This window comes from Pogoniulus pusillus, chromosome 12 (assembly GCF_015220805.1).
Source record: "Pogoniulus pusillus isolate bPogPus1 chromosome 12, bPogPus1.pri, whole genome shotgun sequence".
In the NCBI taxonomy this organism is placed as follows: Eukaryota; Metazoa; Chordata; class Aves; order Piciformes; family Lybiidae; genus Pogoniulus; species Pogoniulus pusillus.
The window spans coordinates 7,100,230-7,114,960 of NC_087275.1; the positions used below are offsets into that span (position 1 = coordinate 7,100,230).

The following is a 14,731-nucleotide window of genomic DNA, read 5'->3' on the forward strand; positions in this document are numbered from 1 at the left end:
TTTCTACAGTTACTTTGTCAATTAAAGACAAGCAGTTTAGATTGGAATGAATGTTGCTAAAAGGAGCATTGTAGCTTAACAGGAAGAACTTATAATATTGTAGCAATATAAAAAGCATTCAGTCAGCTATGTTCCCATTTGCCTAACTAGACACAGCAGAAGATGCTTATAAATATACAACATGCATATTAAAATCATATATCAGTGCCCAATATTGATTAACTTGCTGGAAACAGAGGAAGTCTGGTAATCTTACAGAAATGCTTGGGCCAATCAAATTGAAATTGAGGATCCATTCACAAACATCTAAAACAGAAATAGCTGATGAAGATAACATTTAATTTATTGCCAATGTTGGTTTGTGTTCTGTGGAGGTTTTTGAGTAAATCACTGAATAAGAAGTTCATTAATTTATAAATTCTGGTCTTCTTTGCTGTCTCAGACACCAGTAAAAAAATGTGTATTTTAGTTTAACCATCTGACCAAAACATCTGTTACCTGTTATTATGGTTTGGACCTTGAAAGCTGCCTTCTCTTCAATAGGTCCCCACTATGTGTTTTACAATCTGCAAGTGGCATAAAAGTACATAACAGATGTTACTTAGTATTGTACTGCATGACTTCCAGTTATCCAAGGCAGCAAATCTTCTTTTAATTCATCACAGAACATAAGGATGCTTCCATAATCCAGCCTTTAATACAACAAAACCATCCAAAGAGACAGTCATGGCTTACAAATGCCCTACAAAAATCCTCTTTTCTGTGTTTTGTTCCAGGAGAGCAGCAGTCAATAAAATAGCTGCCTCTGCAGTCCTCCCACTAAGTCTCTCAAGCCTATTTCTGCATATCCACTATTGACTATAACAAACTTGGCTCTGTTAACACTTTTAATGTATTTTTGCCTTCATCTGCTATGTAAGAACTGTGTTTGCTCTGGTTCACTGTGATCTATGTTCTCAGTAGAAAGTAGAATGAGAAGCAGACATTGTCAATGATTGGCAGGCTGCAGAGGTGGGCACAAGCCAACCTCACGAGGTTCAACAAGACTCAGTGCAAGGTCCTGCACCTGGGTCGAGGCAACCCCAAGCACAAATACAGGCTGGGCAGTGACTGGCTGGAGAGCAGCCCTGAGGAGAGGACTTGGGAGTGCTGATTGTGCTAGTTTGAAGCTAGCTAGAATGTTTTGGTGAGAAGGATTAGATCACAGGCTGTGAAAGAGAAACAATGGTGATGTCTACTTCACTCATAGGCTTGCTGAGATGCATAAGAACAAGAATATAAGCATAGATAAAGCAGTTCGAGCACAGCCTGAGCTCTGGGCTGCATTTCTCTCTAACCTCATCCTCCATCTCTCTGATTAATCCACTTGCTTCCTAACCCCCATGGCCGACCTCCACTCTTCCTTGAAGCACAAGGCAACATCTGGGGTAAGATCTAGTTTATTGTCTAGGGCTGGGTGCTAGGTTGGACTGGATGAGCTTGGAGCTCTCTTCCAACCTGGTTGATTCTATGATTCTATGGCTTCAGTGTAAGAATTCTTGGTTTAGTTTGCTGAAGAAACTAGCACAGTTGTCAACTGGACCTATATCACAACACCCTCTCTACAAAGAGGTTTGCCAGTGGCTTCAGTGTAAGAATTCTGGGTTTAGTTTGCTGAAGAAACAGGCACAGTTGGCAGCTGGACCTATGTCACAACACCCTCTCTACAAAGAGTTTTGCCAGTGGCTTCAGTGTAAGAATTCTGGGTTTAGCTAGATGAAGAAAAATAAAATGTGAAATAAAGCTACAGTATCTTTCGTTTCATTTGCATTATGCTTCCCTAATCACTTGACTTGAGGACTGAGTCTGGAAATCAATTTGTGTATTACAAATGCATACACATTACACACTTGTGAAAAAGGCAAAAGATGACCAAAAATGACAGAAAATTAAGAAAATCCATGACAATCAGTCTGAATGGTATGGATTGATTTCAGCCTCATATGGGCTTGCAAATTGTTCATATAGCTGAGAATGGAAATTAGTTGTGACTCTTTTAACATGAATATGTAGACATTCCAAGGTCAGTGTCTTCACTGATGAATTGTCAGTACCTCAGACATTAAATTCTTACTATTCTACTGTCAGCAGGGCAAGGGAGAAGATTCTTCCCCCTTGCTCTGCTCTTGTCAGACCCCAGCTGGAGTACTGTGTGCAGTTCTGGAGCCCTCAGCACAAAAAGGACATGGAACTGTCAGAGGAGGTCCAGAGGAGGGCCATGAAGATGATGAGAGGGCTGAAGCAGCTCTGCTATGAGGACAGGCTACGAGAGGACTATGAGGCCATGAGGACAGCACGGAGAAGAGAAGGCTTCAAGGAGACCTTATAGTGGCCTTCCAGTATCTGAAGGGGGCCTACAAGAAGGCTGGGGACGGACTATTGGCAAGGTCTTGTAATGACAGGACAAGGGGTAATGGGTTTCAACTGGCAGAGGGGAGATTCAAACTAGATGTTAGGAAAGGGTTCTTTGCAGTGAGGGTGGTGAGACACTGGCACAGGTTGCCCAGGGAGGTTGTGGCTGCTTCCTCCCTGGAGGTGTTCAAGGCCAGGTTGGATGAGGCCTTGAGTGACCTGCTCTAGTGGGAGGTGTCCTTGCCTACGGCAGGGGGTTGGAGCTGGATGATCCTTGAGGTCCCTTCCAACCTAGACCATTCTGTGATTCTCCAGTATTTTCATTTATAGATGCACTGCCTCACCTGAGGCATATTTTAAGGCAGTGATTAATGAGAAACCTTGCATATCAGGAGAAAACTACTAAATATTTGACAAAATAATGCAAAGGAAAATAATCCTAGCCTTCTAAAGAGCCAGTTATCTTTTGTTAGCTGGTAAATGATCTTCATCAGCCTCTGCATAGGAAAGGAAGTGGCCATGCTCTCTTGCTTTAGAGCTAGTATCGTAGACAACCTGTTCAATTTCTAGTGGAACACAGCAGCAGCTGTATCATTACAAACACCCAAGAGAAGGTTTAGGAAGCAATTTCCTTCTATTATTTGCTGTCTTTTAAGTAAGATAAATGTCTGGTTCTAAAAGTGTGAATTGACTTAGCTTAAGTGTATACAGTGATGTAGCTACACACACTCGGGATGCTGACAAGCATATTTTGAGAGAGCTGGGGATAAAGAGCTGCACTGCACAGATGCTATCTTACACAAAGGACAAACACTGCTTTTTTAAACAGCTTCTAAGTGATTTAAGATCTAAAATATCATTGCCTTTCGATAGCATTTGCATTATTTGTAGCAGCACATTTGCAAACATTCAGCTCCCCAGCCCCCAGTGAAACCAAGAGATCATTTCGAGCTATGAAAAATAGATGACTGAAAACATGTTAAGTAGATACTTATCACTAATTCTAGATTCATTAATTTTTAATGAATGTGTGTGTATGTTTTCTGCAGAAATAATGAAGGACATGATAACTTAATAACTAAAATAGCTCTTTTCATGCAAACTACTCTGGTAATGCCAATTAATCAACCGAATGCTAGCACAGCCACAATTCCTGAACAATCATTGCTCTAAAAGCACAGAGATGTTGGTTTAGTTCTTATCTGCATCAAATTGGATTGTGCAGCTCTGGTGTGGGGGTTTAGGTGTTACTCTTCCCCACACACTTTGGAAATCACCCAGGCTAGACTCAGTCAGCTCTGGAAATTTGAATGAAGCTTATATTTACAGCTAGCACAATATACAAGCAGATAGTTACAGTATATACACTTATAGACAGAAATGTACAAGATAAAAGGTAATACAGAAACACAACAGTCCTCCCAGAAACTTGAGTCCTCAGGAGGGGCTTCCAACTGCACTTCCACCTTCTCCCACTCCCCTACCTTACCCCAGACATTGCCTTGTGCATCAAGGAAGAATGGAGGTCAGCCAGGGGGTTTAGGAAGCAAAGTGGATTAATAGGAGAGATGGAGGGTGAGGTTAGAGAGAAAATGCCTAGAGCTCAGGCAGCAACCCAAGTGTGAATACCTTATCTATGTTTACACTCTTGTTCTTATACATCTCAGCAAGCCTATGAGTGAAGTAGACATCACCATTTGTTTCTCTTTCACAGCCTGTGACCTAATCCTTCTCACCAAAACATTCTAGCTAGCTTCAAACTAGCACATCTGGGGAGGTAATTTACCCACATGTAAATCTATGTTTAGCAGAACTGAAATTGTTCTGAATGTGGTACTAATTCTTGTTTACAACAATGCCTTTCTAAGAAGAAAAGTATTACTCTCATACCAGTGTTTGCTAATTTCATCATTCCACAGGAACTTAGTCCAACTAAAACTGCTTCTTTATGAAAGTTTTTTTCCTTAACTTGTAAGCAGAAAGAATATTTCTTCTTTGTTCGATCTTTTAGTCTTATCCATGTGTCTGATTGATTTTTTTTTTCTTATGAAATACAACAACTTCTATAACTTGAAAAAAACAGATGAAAATCTGAGGTCTTTAGGCACTTCTTAACATTTGCATTAGTTAACTAATAAAACATTAATCTTTTCTTCAGGGTTCCAAAACGCCAATAAGGATGTGCTATACCAACAGGAGGACTGCTGAAATGGGATACAACTGGCATTCTGGTCAGAGACAGTTTTCCTTAGGGGCCTTTTCATTGCTTTAACACTAATCTGTGACAAAAAGGCCTTGTCCTATTCTTATTGCATTTAAGAAGCTTTTGGTGAGATTTGTATTGATTTGGAATAAGGCAACTGACAACACTGCAATAAATTTTTACTACTTAGTACTGATCAATATGGATTTTTTCAACCTTCCCTCAAGAAAACTGCTTTCTATTGCTCCAGATACAGCCAAGCTGTCCCTACATTCATTGTGTCTCATGCAACAGGTCATGTACTTTATCTAGTTCTAGTCTCTGAAATGAAACAATTTTTAACAGTCTTGGGAAATTGTTGTGTCTATAACTACAAAATCTGAAAGCCTGCTGCTCTAAGAGGACTATGCTAGTAGCAGCCTCTCATTAACTGTGAAGTGCTATTACTCTATCAGAAAATGAATACTTCTGCCACTACAAAGCTAACCCAGACTCTTCAAGGTTTCTCCTGAGTGTTATTATCAGTTTTGAAGCAATTTAAGTGTGATTTGTTTTGCTCAACTGAGGATACAGCATCAGAGTTTATGAAGCACTGTAACTCCATCTGGAAGGTACCTGGCTGTGTGTAAGAACAGAGTACATCTGTGTTGTTCGGCACTCGGTGATGCGGAGATTTCTGTAAGCCATGCAGAGCTGAGAGCATGGATGACCCACACAGAAGGAAAGCTTCTGTCTTAAGGAGCTGATGCCTATACTATCAGGTATACTATTCTAAAATCCTATCAAGGAGTTTACTACTTTGGATGAACTCTGGTCTGGTTCTGCAGCTGGGGTTCTTTAGCCTGGAGAAGAGGAGGCTCAGGGGGGACCTCATTGCTGTCTACAACTACCTGAAGGGAGGCTGTAGCCAGGTGGGGTTGATCTCTTCTGCCAGGCAACCAGCAAGAGAAGAAGGGGACACAGTCTCAAGTCGTGCAGGGGAGGTCTAGGCTGGATGTTAGGAGGAAGTTGTTGCCAGAGAGAGTGTTTGGCATTGGAATGGGCTGCCCAGGGAGGTGGTGGAGTCACCATCCCTGAAGGTGTTGAAGAAAAGCCTGGCTGAGGCACTTAGTGCCATGGTCTAGTTGAGTAGGTAGGGCTGGGTGCTAGGTTGGACTGGATGATCTTGGAGGTCTCACCCAACCCGGTTGAGTCTATGATTATATGATGACAACCACTGCTAGTGCATCTTTCATGTTAATTTCATCACAAAGTAGAGTGTTTTTTATTCACCAAAGTAGCCAAGCAAATCAAAGCACAGACATTAGGTAGGAGCATGAGATTCTTTCCAAAAGTAAACTTTTGATCCATTCAAAAATGCTACTGGGAGACACCTATGTAGGCTAATGAGCAGCTATTCAGATACTACAGATATGCTAATGAAACAAAGGAACAGAAGGAGGCATCTTGCATCATAAGTGAACGTGCTTAAGCTGACTGTTAGCGCATGCATACCAGCAGCCTAGGAAGCACTGAAGTGTCAACATCCTATACCCTAATGCTATCAATCCCTCGGTTACAAACTAGAACACATGGCATTTCACTTAAACATATGGAAAAATATCTTTCCTTTGAAGGTGACAGAGAGCTGGAGCCAGATGCCCAGAGAGGCTGAGTTTCCTTCTCTGGAGACCTTCTAAACAATCCTGGATGCATTTCTGATCTAGGTGAACCTGCGTTAGGTGATCACTAGAGGTCCCTTCCAACCTCTGCCATTCTGTGATTCTAGCCTCCTTCCACAAATAGATACATGACTTCTCCTTTAAGAGCACAACAATTTGTAGGATATGAACTGTAAATTGATAAAAACCTGAGGGCAAAAGGAAGAAATTTTTGTTCCAGATAATCAGTGATCTCATATTCCTCAATGATTTAGATAACACACAACTGAGAAAACTGTTAAGATATGATTAAGTTCTTTGGGGAGAAAATGAAGTCTGGTAAGTAAGCAACCAAATTGGAAACCAAAAGAAAAAGCCTGTTCATTAAGTAGAAAGAAAGAAATATAACTTCTTATGTGTGAAGAAAAGGGGGGGTGAGGGCAAATGAGCTTTAATATGCTCAGCAGGGATTAACAATACTCACATTGACTCGTGAGGGAGCTTGTGGCAGATGAGTATCATAAAATCAACCAGGTTGGAAGAGACCTCCAAGATCATCCAGCCCAACCTAGCACCCAGCCCTAGCCAATCAACTAGACCATGGCACTAAGTGCACTGCCTCATTCAGGCTCTTTTTTAACACCTCCAGGGATGGTGACTCCACCACCTCCCTGGGCAGCCCATTCCAATGCCAATCACTCTCTCTGGGAAGAACTTCCTCCTAACATCCAGCCTAGACTTCCCCTGGCACAACCTGAGACTGTGTCCCCTTGTTCTGTTGCTGGTTGCCTGGGAGAAGAGGCCAAGTTGCCTGGGAGAAAAGTCCAAACTCTTCAACTAAAGATGCTATAATATATCTTGCAGGGACACATGCATCATCTTGCCTGTCACAGTTTACTTTGTCCTGGAGTAAAATGAACCTTTGGCCTTTAACAATTCAAACCTAAGTTTGGGTGTCTAATAATGCATACAAAAGATTATGCCAGATGAGATGTGCTTTACTGCAAGCAAGAGTCAGTAAACAGCGAGGACTGAATTCATTACCTTGCTGCTATGTTAACTATGAATTAAATATGAAAGTTAGAAATAAAGGAAGTGAAACAGAAAAAATATATGGAAAAGAGAAGATGGTAAATGAGAGTGTTTTAATATTCTCCAGTTTCTCAACAACAGTGACTAGAAGAAGCAGTTAAGTCAAATCCATCACAGTGAAATATTGTGCCCAAAACAACAGTCCTTTTGGTGTTAAGGAAAAGCCTCACTGATGTTGCTGTAACCAGAAAACATAAAGATGCTAGAACTGCCTCAGCCAGCAGGGATTTTCCCTTATTATTTTGATTGCTCTAAGTAACAGCCTGATAGTTTCTTGTGGAATTTACGATCTTCAAGAAGCAGTGAATGAAGGAATGGTGGAAGGACCATCATCACAGGGATAACAAGTGTTCATGCCCAGTTCATTTCTCCCTGTCAGAGCAGTCTCTATTTGTAGCATCATTCTCATGCGTGGGATGCAAAAGAACTTACATTGGAAGTAATTTCTTAGACTAATTTAAACTGAAAACTCAGTGAGTTGAGCATATTTTTTTCCTTTGGTATTTAGGCTCACAGTATCACAGTATCACCAAGGTTGGAAGAGACCTCATAGATCATCAAGTCCAACCCTTTACCACAGAGCTCAAGGCTACACCATGGCACCAAGTGCCACGTCCAATCTTGCCTTGAACAGCTCCAGGGACGGCGACTTCACCACCTCCCCGGGCAGCCCATTCCAGTGTCCAATGACTCTCTCAGTGAAGAACTTTCTCCTCGCCTCAAGCCTAAATTTCCCCTGGCGTAGCTTGAGGCTGTGTCCTCTTGTTCTGGTGCTGGCCACCTGAGAGAAGAGAGCAACCTCCTCCTGGCTACAACCTCCCCTCAGGTAGTTGCAGACAGCAATAAGGTCACCCCTGAGCCTCCTCTTCTCCAGGCTAACCAATCCCAGCTCCCTCAGCCTCTCCTCGTAGGGCTGTGCTCAAGGCCTCTCCCCAGCCTCGTCGCCCTTCTCTGGACATGCTCAAGCATCTCAATGTCCCTCCTAAACTGGGGGGCCCAGAACTGAACACAGGACTCAAGGTGTGGTCTAACCAGTGCAGAGTACAGGGGCAGAATAACCTCCCTGCTCCTGCTGACCACACCATTCCTGATGCTCACTAAGAAATGTCTTAGTGTTAAGACACCAAGAATAGTATCTTGAGTTAGCTGTGTCGTAGAACAACTCCTAGCTTGAGTTAGAGATACAGCCTACTATAACAAAAATACAATTTAATTTTAATTCTTTTAATTCCATTAATAAATTTTGCATTATGGTCTGAAAAGACCAAATGCCTCCAAGAAAAGATTCATAGGGTGTTTTTTTTTTCCCAAGTTCCATGACTTTTTTTTTTTTTAATTACATCCAACTGAGTTGTCAAACAGGATAAGCAACACTTGGAACAATAAGTTCAGAAACTGTATTTATCACATTTTTAGACTATCATAAACCTATAGTGAGTGAAATGAGATGCAGCCCCAAAGATATAAATGTAAGCCTATATTTCTTCATATAACTTGTTAAATAACTCTCCAAGACTCTAATCATAATGAAAAGAAAATATAGTAACAGTCTGCCATTTTACCCACAGGCAAATAATAATGATACCCCTGCTAATTAAACCAAGACTTCATTAAAGTGTTTCTCATTATCATTTGCAATATTTTATGATGATTATCTGCCTTTTATCTAACAAATTAAATTAATGTTTTTAATAACACCTTTAACCTCAGCTTAGGTAATTTTGAATGACAACGTAATGAGTGCACTTAAATGCATATTTTAATTGCCCATCACATTAATTATTTTATCATGAAATAATTTAGGTAACTTATTCTCATTATTTGTTCCTTTTTCTCATTGCAATTAAACACTCGATACGCTTCATGAGCAATGTTAATACAGGCTTAAATTAGTTCAGCTGCATTAGTGGGTTTATAAAGTATCAACACTGAAAGACTTTGCAGGTGACATTTAAAATTTCTATTCTTTTTATGCTGTTAAGATTGAATTACATTGTGCTATTGAAGCAAAAGAAAGTCTGAATTCCACTTGCCCACTGTTGCAGGCCGCTCTGCCTGCTATCTCTGCTTGCTAGCAGGACCACGGTAAACAAGCCCATAGACCAATATGGTCGTAGGCCAGCCACGAGGGTCTCCAGATGATTCAATGTGAATGATGTAACAGTCTGAATATATACACTCAGCCAGCAGAGCACACACCTACACATTAGCATAATTAGTCAGGGACAACCCACCACATCTGCACACGTACACGCTTTGTTATTCTTGTTAGCGCAGCCTCCGTTATCTACCCCTTCTGGCATAAGGTGTGAACCAAGGTCTGTTATCACAAGGATCTACCTGTTGTCATTTCCCTTCACTCCGTTCCCACAGCTCACAGCATCACAGTATCACAGTATCATCAGGGTTGGAAGAGACCTCACAGATCATCAAGTCCAACCCTTTACCACAGAGCTCAAGGCTAGACCATGGCACCAAGTGCCACGTCCAATCCTGCCTTGAACAGCTCCAGGGACGGCGACTCCACCATCTCCCCGGGCAGCCCATTCCAGTGTCCAGTGACTCTCTCAGTGAAGAACTTTCTCCTCACCTCAAGCCTAAATGGCACATTCTCCTGCACCTGCACCCCACAACTCTTCTGCATTCTGCATTCCCACAGTCCACCAGATAATAAGCTATGACATCATCTCATTAGAATAATACCACCACAGACTACTGACAACACCAAACCTGAGCAAAAGAAAATGAGCCTTCTATGACTTAGACCTTAATCATCTATTTTGCAGACCACCTCTTTGGGTTACCTGTAGCTGAATCAATTGAACTCCAAATCTCAAAAGACCTTGTAGAAAACTGAGGTTTGTCCAGACATACACTGTTTTAAGACTAAGGCTCACAAGTCAGAAATCACAGGCTCACAGGATGTTAGGGGTTGGAAGGGACCCAAGGAGATCATAAAGTCCAACCCCCCTGCCAGAGCAGGACAATCCTATCTAACATAGGTCACAGAGGAACACATCCAAGCAGGCCTTGAAAGGCTCCAGAGAAGGAGACTCCACAGCCTCTCTGGGCAGCCTGTTCCAGTGCTCTGGGACCCTTACAATAAAGATGTTCCCCCTTGTCTTGAGGCAGAACCTCTTTTGCTGCAATTTACACTCATTGGTCCTTGTCCTATCACAGGGAACTGTGAGCAGAGCCTGTCCCCTCACTCCTGGCAGCCTTCAAATAGTTATATACATTTATCAAATCCCCTCTAAGTCTTCTCTTCTCCAAACTAATCAGCAAGGTCTGACCACTCAATTTGCTTTCAGGCTCATTGAAGCAACTTCTCCATTACCCAGCAACTTATCAAAACCAATTCAGTATGGAGCTTAACACAGTGTTACTCAACTGACAGTGTAAAGTTCTTTTATTTCACCTAATCAGAAACTTACTGGGTAGCAGATGAATGAGAAATACTGCACTTTTATAATCACATTTACATCTCCTGAGTACAAACAGCAGTTTTAAGGAAAAAAAAAAGTAAATGAAAGGGTGACTGAAATCACAGAATCATAGAATCAACCAGGTTGGAAGAGACCTCTAACATCATCCAGTCCAATCTAGCACCCAGACCTATCCAGTCAACTACACCATGACATTAAGTGTCTCAGCCAGGCTTTTCTTGAACACCTCTAGGGGTGGCAACTCCACCACCTCCCTGGGCAGCCTGTTCCAATGGCAAATCACTCTCTCTGGGAAGAACTTCCTGACATCCAGCCTATATCTCCCCCAGCACAACTTGAGACTGTGTCCCCTTGTTCTGCCAAATCCTTTTCTCCCTGACAGAAAACACAAAAGCATCACATTGACAGAACCAGAGTAAGGGTAACAGCATGTCAGCTGCAAACTAATTCAGGGAGGGTTCAGGAAACAAAAGGTGTGGGTAAGATCTGGACAGTTTCTTTCCCTGGTATTTTGTGATGGGTTAGAGTGGATGCTTTCCCCAGTAACAATATAAACCTGCCCCAGAGAGAGAATAAATTCACTACAACTCAGAATTTCGAAGGTCAGAAGAAAATGAAATACTATTTTTCCAGTTTAAATATAACAGTATAGATAGAATATATTATTACACAACATAGGAACCTTAGAGAAGATGGGGATGGGGTCAACTATAGGCATAGCAGCAAGCAGCAGCCAAAACAGCAATGAGGGAAGATAACAGCAGGTGCAGTAGAAGCAGCAAAAGGGAAGATACAAGCTATGCTTCCAGACATAAATATCTTAATGCTCCAGTGAAATTATATTAACTTACCCATCGTTGCCATTATATGGTCTATCCCTGGAATGTTCATCTCTCAGAGACTCCAGTACTCTTCCACTTCTAAGCTTCCCTGTTCCTAATTTTTTTATGTCTGAGCTGGAAATCTAGCTCAAATGGCCACACATTTGCATACAACAGAATGGTAATAATAACAAAAAGATCTGTTTATCAGATATAGATTTCGGATCATATTTCTTGATCCCAGTTGAGCTGCTTATCTCATCAGAGGTGATATTAAACAGATATTCACATTTTTAGAGTATAGGTCTACATATCCTTTACTTAAACTGGCACACATATAAACTGATTTTTCACAAATTCATTTAGCTAAGTGTCAGATATTCCACTCACTAATTCTGCAAGTCAAAAAAGCAGTAAGTTTTCATGGGCATATGATAGGAGGAAGTTCTTCCCAGAGAGAGTGATTTGCTATTAGAATGGGCTGCCCAGGGAGGTGGTGGAGTCACCATCCCCAGAGGTGTCCATGGCTCTCTTCTGCCAGGCAATCAGCAATAGAACAAGGGGACACAGTCTCAAGTTGTGCCAGGGGAGGTACAGGATGGATGTTAGGAGGAAGTTCTTCACAGGGGGAGTGATTGACATTGGAATGGGCTGCCCAGGGAGGTGGTGGAGTCACTGTGCCTGGAGATGTTTAAGTAAAGCCTGGAATGAGGCGTGATTTCCCATTGGAATGGGCTGCCCAGGGAGGTGGTGGAGGCACCGTCCCTGGGGGTCTCCAAGAAAAGACTGGATGAGGCACTTAGTGCCGTGGTCTAGTTGATTGGATAGGGCTGGGTGCTAGGTTGGACTGGATGATCTTGGAGGTCTCTTCCAAGCTGGTTGATTCTATGATTCTATGATTTAGTGCCATGGTCAAGTTGACTGGCCAGGGCTGGGTGCTAGGTTGGACTGGATGATCTTGGAGGTCTCTTCCAACCTGGTTGATTCTATGATTCTATGTACAAAACTTTAAAAGGACTGGTCAACTCAGATAACATTAATTCTCATCAGGGCCAGTTCTTTAATTTTACAATACACTGAGAGGATTTCCCTTTTTGAGCCAACCTATTTTACTGAGCAGCTATTCCACTAATACAGAAGCAGCATAGATTAAGTTTGCCTTGACTTTGCCTCCTCAATATGGCTAGGTGAAAAATGACTTCTACCTGACAGCATTCTTAATGTTGCTGCAGCAGCAGCAGGTGTCACCAAGTTATTTGCTATTTTCTTAGTTACTTCAAATCCCAAAATATTTGCTGTAGAATTTTCTCAGAGATGATTTATGATACACACAATAGGTAATTTCACTTAACAAGATATTGCAGAAGAAGGTGCAATGCAACTCTCTGTGCATGTCAATCAGTTGACCAAAAGCACTGTACATACTAGAAGTGCAACTGCATTCAAGACAAGGTAGTTTTGATCTGCTTAAGATATTTATTTTAAGATGTAAGCGAAAGTTGGTAGAGTTGCCAGCTCCTTCCACTGGTATAAAAAAACAGGCAGCTGTAGATATCTACATGTTAGATGTACAAAGTTAGATAATTCCCACACTTAATGTTCTTGGATTTATGATGATAGGCATGAAACCCTTTCAGCTCTCCTTACATGCATCAGCACACAGCACACGACACACATCAACATGCCTGGCAAGATCATAGAGCAAATTCCCCTGAAGTCTCTGCCAAGGCAAATGGAAAACAAAGCAGAGGCGATTGGTGGTAACCAGCAATGGCTTCACCAAAGGCCATTTGCAGATGTATTTGTATGGCACATCAACTGCATACAAGTACACATTCTCTTATAAATCATAGAATCATAGAATCAAACAGGCTGGAAGAGACCTCCAACATCATCCAGTTCAACCTAGCACCCAGCCCTGTCCAGTCAACTAGACCATGGCATCAAGTGCCTCAGACAGGCTTTTCTTGAACACTTCCAGGGACGGTGCCTCCACCACCTCCCTGGGCAGCCCATTCCAATGCCAATCACTCTCTCTAGCAAGAACTTCCTCCTAACATCCAGCCTATACTTCCCCTGGCATAACTTGAGACTGTGTGCCCTTGTTCTGTTGCTGGTTGCCTGGGAAAAGAAACCAACCCCACCTGGCTACAGCCTCCCTTCAGGTAGTTGTAGACAGCAATGAGGTCACCCTGAGCCTCCTCTTCTGCAGGCTAAACAACCCCAGCTCACAGTATCACAGTAAAATATTCTGTAAAATCATTAAATATATTCCTTGGTCAAAAATTGTGAATCAATGTTCTAAATCCCAACAGTTATGCACCAGAAATTGTCTACCACTGGAGACATCAAGGTCCTTTGATGCAATCCAGAATAGTTCATCTGCTCATAGGCACAGCCCCTTCATATGGCCATGAATCATGCACTCTCAAGGATGGTAAGTAAAGACAATTTAGAGAAATAAACCTTTCATAAACTACAACTACAAAAAGAGATTAAGAAACACTGGCTATTATCTGTTCAGCCTCTTATCACATTTTCTTACCCATTTCAGTGAATCAATTCTTCTTTAAGAAAAGTTAAACCTGGAGTAGTTACAAAAAATAACTACTCCAGCAAGATCCATTTAAAGCTGGCTGATGACAGACCTCCACCAAAACCACTAGCATCATGCTGCCAAATGGGCAGTGACAGTGTGAGACCCTAATCAATTGGAGCTGAGAGTTCATGTACATTCCACCAGTCAATTTTCAATCTAATATTGTTGTCTTCCACACTCTACCAGCTGGTTTCATTATAACCTGATATATGACAGTCACTTACAGAACGGGCCAAATTCGTAACGAATTGTAACACTGTGTAACATTTGCTGTTGTCAGCAGCTGCTACTCATTCCAGTGCATTGAACAATCTCTTCCTGAATTATTTCCATGTACTTTGTCAGCAGAACTTGAAAAAAAAAAAAAAACTTCTCTTTTGATAGTCCAAGTAGATTCAGTTGCATCCGAGGCACAATTTTGATACTGTTTTTGGGGGTGTTTTTGCTTGCAAATAAAAACATGATGATGTAAAGAAAATTCCCAAATAAAACAATTTAGTGTCCAGAGAAGGGGGACGATGCTGGTGAGAGGCCTCAAG

General features: G+C 41.7%; 1 long non-coding RNA gene across 4 annotated transcripts in view; it reads right to left on the bottom strand.

The window, feature by feature from the left end:
- Window positions 1-359: 359 nt before the first annotated feature.
- LOC135179971 (uncharacterized) overlaps window positions 360-14,731 on the bottom strand; it is a 158,660-nt gene continuing 144,288 nt past the window's right edge. For all 4 annotated transcript variants that reach the window (XR_010304213.1, XR_010304214.1, XR_010304216.1 and 1 more), the window contains one exon: window positions 360-566. This is a non-coding gene — a long non-coding RNA (uncharacterized LOC135179971). The remainder of the gene's footprint in view (window positions 567-14,731) is intronic.